Genomic DNA, 7,352 nt, shown 5'->3' on the forward strand with positions numbered 1-7,352 from the left:
GCTTGTACAGCGGAAAAGGCCTCCTTAAATGCCATCTTCAGACACTATTGTATTTAGTTTAGCAGAGGTTTGTTCTCCCCCAGATCCAGTTTTGTAGTATGACTGATACTGAACGGTATTGTAGTCCAAAAGCACTTTGAAGAAACCATAATAAAACAACCCCGTTTTAAGTAGCTGTTTGTGCCAATTCTGTCAGCCTCTTCCAGTCACAGTGGAGGCTGCTATGTCTGGCTAACACAGCCTACAAATACTGGATGATGACTATTATGGTATAACATATTCTGATTACATTTAACGCATCAAGTCAATGAAACTGGTGCCAGATAAATTGACACAGTGTAATAAACATCTTGGCACATTTGTTAATTTCTTTATTCTCTACAACAAGTAGCATTGTTTAAAATTAGTACCTTACGTTTTTCACTACTGGGTGGAATTTTTGTTTTTGTTTTAATAAATAAATATATTTTTGTACAAATGTTACTCTACTGGCTGGGCTTACTTATCCTCAGTAGAACACATATAAAGCTTTTTTTTATGATTATTTTTTTACCTTTTTGTCCTTAGAAACCCAGTAACGCATACCTGCCTGTGCGTATGTATCCAACATGTTACCAGCTCGTCCTGCTTTGACAGAGCCAACTTCTATTTACATATTCAGACCAAAACAGTTGCCTTGCTGATAAACAAATTTGCTTTGGGATGGAAGCGTTTAATTATATATATATTTATATATTACTCACTGGTAGTTGTGACTGGAGATTTAAGACAAAAAAAAGTTTGAATGTGGGTAGTGCATTTTATTATATATATATATATATATATATATATATATATATATATATATATATATATATATATATAATATTATTATTATTATTATTATTGCTTTTGGAGCATAATTCTCTCTATCTTGTAAAAAATGTTTCATTGTTGCCCCTAAACTCTATTCTGTTCTATGTAGTATTTTCCCTGTTTGTTTTACTATCTTATTTATTTTTCTCATTAGAAGTTTGTCACTGTAAAAATGCCCCAACACGTTTGTATGTTTTAAGATAAGGCTTTTTTTATGACAGGGGACAGTTTCTTCAATGATTTTTTCCCCCAAACATTTATCTACCTCACTCTTTATTTTTTTATATGTGTAAATATATATATATACATACATAAATTACATCTCACATTTCTCAGCAGTTGACAATAAACCATAAAACAGGTAACCTCATAACCTCTCAAACTACACAATACTGGTATTAAGAGGGGAAGCGGCATCATTCATTCCAAGGGTGTTGGGGATTTCAGTGATACTGATTTGTCAAAGTTTGTTCTAAATGGAGTCTATCTGTTTAAAGAAATGTCTCCTAATAAGGTGCATAGTTGTTATACAATGTTTTCCCTTCTGTTCCATGCTTGTATAATTATCTGATGACTCTGACTCAACAAAATACTGTTACGCTTGAGAGCAGTGTTCCCTACGTGCATTTGTTGTGAGCAGTCCATCATGGAAGCAGTTTAAAAAACAAAAAAGTTTTTTTAAATAACCCCACTGTGCAGTCTGCATTTACATTTTTTTTTTTTTTTTTTATTTTTTTTTTTTTTAAATCTACTCAATGCTATGTGCAGCTAGGATGATAGCAACTGTTTCAGCACCCGGCTGCTCACAAAAACGGGTGGAGGAGGAACACCTGGCAACAGATGTATATTCAGAGATTAGGATAACACGCATCAGATGCATATTCAGATTTTGGGATTACACGCATCAGATACATGTTCAGATATTAAGATGACATTGGAACAGAAACAGAGAAAGATGTTATATTATTAGCTTGAACAAATATATATTTATGCACATTTATTTAAAAGTGGTTGCTGACTGTAAGAGTTTATGGCGATAAGTTCTCTTAAACCCAGCGAAGGTAGAGCAGCTTGTATGCCATGGTTTCTTTTGAACATCTGACAATCTCAAATGTTTTTTGTGACAAGTGGCAAATGAGGCATTCTTTCCTACAGATAAGACTGCTGCTGGAAGCATTCTTTCAATTATCGATTTGTGTGGCGTGGGGAGCTTTCGTACCAGTTTGTGATGCATTTACCATCCCCACGCTCATTCAGCATAAACCACAAAAATGTGGAATCACTTTTTTTGAAACTGTTCAGGTCAAACACTTGCTGCCTCTCACAAGCGTTTGAAACGTTTCAGTAGACGAGGTCCAGTCCTTTTCTAGTTGACCCTACAGCTGTGATTTTCTATGCAAACGATTCATTAAATCAGCCATTAGACTCAAGCTTTGGAAAATGTCAGTCTGTACCCTTAACGTTAGCAATACATGTATAAATATAGCCCAACATTGCTTGTATTGACCCACTAGCTCTACATCTTACAGAGGGATTTCAAAAGTCTACACTGTAGAGTTGTGTGATCTCCAATGTGCTACGTTTTAGTCTTGTGGTGTAGTTGAACATCTTGTTGTAATTTGTTGATTATGTTAAAGTAATGCTTCAATTTAGTCTTTCAGGAAAGGATCGAAGCCTACTGATAAAATGTTGAAGTGCACCTCTGTTTTGGGTTTACATATAACCCCTTGAAATTCTGATGTCCACTCCCCCGCCTCTCTCTCACATACTGATATATATAGGTTCCTCTGATCTCAATCAACTAAGAGGGTTTTGTTTAAATGTCCAGTTTGTGTGTATGTGATCTATTTTTTTGTTTTGTTTTATTTTGTGTAAAGTTTGTGTGGCATAGTCTCATGAGCTCATTTAAAGGAGCAGTGATGTCAAAAATAAAATTGTATTTGACTTTTGGCATGTCATAACTTGTAGCCTTCCAAATGTGTGTTCTCATCTGAGCAAAGCTTTGCAAATGTTTACTATTCATAGGATGAGAGGCTGTGTGCACTGTAGGTGCTTTCCTGAACATGGAGGACCTGTTACTAATCATTAAAAGGTGGTGCTATATTTAGAAGACACATTTGGATAATTAAATCTATATTTCTGAATACTTTTACAAGTTATTCTGCTTTGTTGAAGCTCACAATTGTTTTTTCAACTCTAACCAAATGTAGCAAATACTGTTTTAAGGTTCAGGCATGAGTTCCATGACCATTCGTTATGTTTTCTGCAAGCGGCCACTTGCCTCTTTCTCAAGATTTATATGGGACAGTTCAGAATTCCTGTCCTAATTTTTGACTAATTTCTAATGCTCCACGAAGGATTATTTTGCTGCACGCTGGGAAATAGTTGGTGCACCATTTTATGCATGGTTCCATTCTAGCAATATAATATTTCCAAAAACGTTGTTCCTCCTCTTACTATTTACCTAAGTGTAAAAAAAAAAAAAAAAAAAAAAAAAGGGTGATTTTCAACCATGTCACTGGTTATTTGATAAATCATAAATAAGTGTTGTAAACTTTGTGGAGGAATTTATTTTCAATATATACTGGTAAAAAGGTTGTCTTAAGCATGGTTTAAAATCTGTAATCTCTCCTGCTACCATCCTTTAGAGAAACACTACCAAACACCACTACTATTACAGTAATGTAGTGGCTATGGTGCCGTGCCTGGAGTACCACACCCTCAATGTAAGCAGCCAAACCGTTTTTGGAATGGTTTGTCTTCTTACCTGGAGCCAGCCTACCTTTACTACAACCTCCTTTCTAAAGACACTCTCTCTTTCTTAGCAAAGCCTGGCAATGCAAGGCTTAGGTCATTGGCTGAGGGCAATCAGCTCACGCTCTCATTCAGTGTGCTCTCCTGAAGACTGAACCAAGATTGGGAGCGTTGTCTGGCAAGAAGTCAAGCCAATTCAAAACTGTTTGACTGCTTACAAAATGCTGTGTTTGGAGTGTTCCTTTAGGAACCTCTGTAGGTTAGGAAACATGTAGGCAAAAATGAGGAATGAAGCTGGTAAAAGCATTACTGAGCACGATTATCTCAAGTGAGAAGTGAATGGTCTAATCTGTAGTTATAGTAATGGGCTCTGTGGACAAGATTTGGAATTGCAATGCATTTTATGGGAAAGAGAATTCGATAGCTCAAGGGCAGAAAAAAATTACATCTTATGTTTTCTCCTTTTCTATCAAGAATCGCAAATGTTTCCCACCTTTATATATGAAAGTGGTACAATATAAAATATATATATTTTTGCTGCTCGAAGCTTTTATACACCAATGGCAGAAATCCTTGACTTGCTATCCTCCTTAGTTGATGAATTGGGCTAAAACCTATCTTCACATCCTCCTCAAACGTTATGATCACCATCTTAATCACATTCCTTTTCTGTCCTGAGTCCCCTAAGGAATAGTAAAGGAACAATTACTTTTTAATATATTCATGTAAGTTTTTGACTTGGCAATACAGAAGGAGAAAGAGGCCGTGTTTGAGATTCTATAAAAGTGTTACAGAAATGTGTCTTTCTTTTTGTATCACTTTATTATTTTTATTTTATATATATATATATGTTGCTAATGTCTTCAGGCCCTCTATCCATAACTGAATGTTACTAAGACAGGTTGTTTAAATTGAGATTGTTATTTATAAAAGAAAAAGAAAGAAATGTACGGTCTGCTAATTGCAAAAATTCGATTACAACAACAAAAAAATCAAAGTAGTAATACTTAAAACAAGCTGTTTTCTCAGTAATTTTTCTCTGCAAAGTCTAAAAGAATGGCAAGAGTGAGGACACTACACCTATTTAACACTTTTAAAAAGTAGGCTTATACTCTTATTAGGGTACAGGTTTACAGACCAACCAAATAATATGGGCATTCTGCTTGCAGTTTCATGTACTATTATTCTTTTAAAGCATTTGGCTGTGAATTAGTTATATTAATGGTTAATCTAAATTTCGGAAGCTGGAATTGTTTGCAAAAGTAGAAGTTGCTCAATACGTTATAATGGACAATGGATTTGTGATCACCTAAAAAAAATCTCACGTGTGTGTTTAATATACACACAAGCGAACATAATGTGTGTGTGTGTGTGCAGTGCCCCTGCTGAGCATGTGCTCAATTGTTTTTAGTGAAGTTAGGACCTAAATCAGTCTTTTTTTTATTTATTTTTTTGCAAAGGATAAAGTGAAGTGCAGTGGTTTGTTTTTTATTTTTGGCCACTAACAAATTTTGTCTTTGAGTGCGTGTTTTCTCTTTGTTTAAATATACACAGAGGTCAGGAAGTCTGACATTTTAAGTTGTGTGATGAACAAAGCTAGGTTTCTGCTTTTATTGGTAATTCGAAAGGTTGCATTCCCAACCAAGGAGATGAAAATACTCGAATTGCAGAGGGTGTGCACGATTTTTCAGACAGAGCAAAAAAACAAAAGGGGGTTTCACATCTGTCCACTGGGTTTAGGTCAGGATAAACTCTCTGGGACCTCTGTTGCCACAGCAACATTCCCTGTTCCCAAAATAAGTGATACAGATGTGATATGTCTGATCTAGTGTACACTCACTACAATGGAATCCTCTGAACAATCAATGATCCGTGGTGATTCAGAAACACAAATCTTGACAACTAGTTGCATTTTTAGTGTTTCTAGTCATCTGAGTTAGTGGGGAAAAGTCTAATTATTAATGCATGTAATGGCTGCTAATAATGTACAGCGAGGGAGGAGACCATCACAGTATATATCTTGTGAATCAGTGCTCATTTGCAAAATTCCAGAGTTTTACACACGCCTAAGGCCAGTGACTGCATTACAACCAAAGGGACCTGCAGTATATTGAGCGATTTGGTCCAGTAACCCAAAGGATGAGTTATTTCACTCAGGGAAGGGTTGTGCTCACCCTTCCACCCCACCCAACAAATATTAACGTTTTAAAGTGCCACTAACTGTGCAACACAATGTGTTGAAAATCAGTGGCAGTTTGAAGTTAATTCACAGCTCAGAGCTCTTTTAAAGGTAAATAAATGAATGTCTGTTTCCACTATCCTCTTCATGCCACTGTGTTTGTGTTTTGCTTGCTTGCAACATATCTTTTTGGATTAGTCAGTGTTAGTTGTGCTGTATTAAGATGGATCTATAGAAATACAAATACATCTGAACCACATCCCATTCCTCATTTAGACAAAATACTATGTCAGTGCTGGTGTGAAGCAGGGTCTGTTCACGCAGTACCTGTATGTCTATGGAATGAGAAGTTGGAGATACAGAACTGCTAAGTGTCTGTTTGCATTTGCTTTGTCTTGGCACCCAAATCTTAACGGCACTTATAATATTCAATAGTTTGGTGTGTCACAGGGCATATGGAAATGTGGAGACACCGCATGGGGAAGGGTGTAAAATAATGAGACTTGCCGATTAAACTTGTTCTTGTGACAACAGCAATGATCCAGGGTATTATAAAGTCCCAGCAAGGCACTGGTTATTAATTATGTGGCTGTAAGATCAATTTGATCCTATGATGGCCTAATCTTTCTAGAAGGGAAAAAGTTAATGCTACATTAAACTGGTTCTTCAACCTTTTTAAATAACTGTAAAAAGCTACATGTTAGAAGTCCTTATCTAAATTTGAAATTAAATCTTTCCGTTAGAGTTCTTTTGTACCACAATAAATGTTGTTAAAAGGTATTTATCAGGATGAGATGTGTAGCAGAAGCTTCCCGGTGTTTATCCTCATATTCTCACGATACCATGCACACACACATCTTGGGGCTTTGTTTCATTTGCATAGAATGCCAGCCTGTGTCAGGAATGATTTGCATTTGACAAAAATGCAAATGTAGCCCCCCCCTCATTTAAAAAAAAAAAGTACATGTTTAAGTGTAACATTAGGTTGGCTATAATAATATGCTATTACAGTGACATTTAGTTACCGTTCATATTTTAGGAGGGTAAATCTTTGAGTTCAACATACTTATGGATTTCCTCTAGTTAAGAGATTTTTCAAGAAAATAAAGATATTAGGATATACCATTGTGCCATATATAGTAACTGAAAACGTCATCCTGTCACAAACTAGTTTTTTGCCACTTCCTTACTAGTATAGGCCCAGAAATATCTATTTTAAACAACAGTATCTGCAGATTCAAATCTAGCTCTTTTCCTGTTCAACTTGTATGTCCCAGCCTACACACTGTTGCATTTGCCTCCAGCTGCCCCCTAAAAATTAAGTTAGAATTAATATTTTCAACGGGACTGTTCAGTCCGGTAGATTACGGGTAGTCTTTTGACAAATTGAAATGCGAAACAAAATCTATTCTGGTTTACAAGAACTGATTCAATGTCAGTTCCTCACAACATTTTGTATGTACATGAAATAATTTTCTATAGTGTCATTTATAAGACGTCAAACTTTCAAGTGTCTGGCGTTTTCTTGATAGAAATAATGTATTTTTAAATGTCTAGATTTATG

At 35.7% G+C, this 7,352-nt stretch overlaps 1 long non-coding RNA gene across 1 annotated transcript; it reads left to right on the forward strand.

Moving 5' to 3' along the window:
* Nucleotides 1-3,344: 3,344 nt before the first annotated feature.
* On the forward strand, nucleotides 3,345-6,896 carry LOC134603150 (uncharacterized). The gene is made up of 2 exons (XR_010090455.1): nucleotides 3,345-5,012; nucleotides 5,411-6,896. It is a non-coding gene; the product is annotated as an uncharacterized LOC134603150 (long non-coding RNA).
* The last annotated feature ends 456 nt before the right edge of the window (nucleotides 6,897-7,352 follow it).

The sequence above is a fragment of the Pelobates fuscus genome, chromosome 3, assembly GCF_036172605.1.
Source record: "Pelobates fuscus isolate aPelFus1 chromosome 3, aPelFus1.pri, whole genome shotgun sequence".
Taxonomy (NCBI): Eukaryota; Metazoa; Chordata; class Amphibia; order Anura; family Pelobatidae; genus Pelobates; species Pelobates fuscus.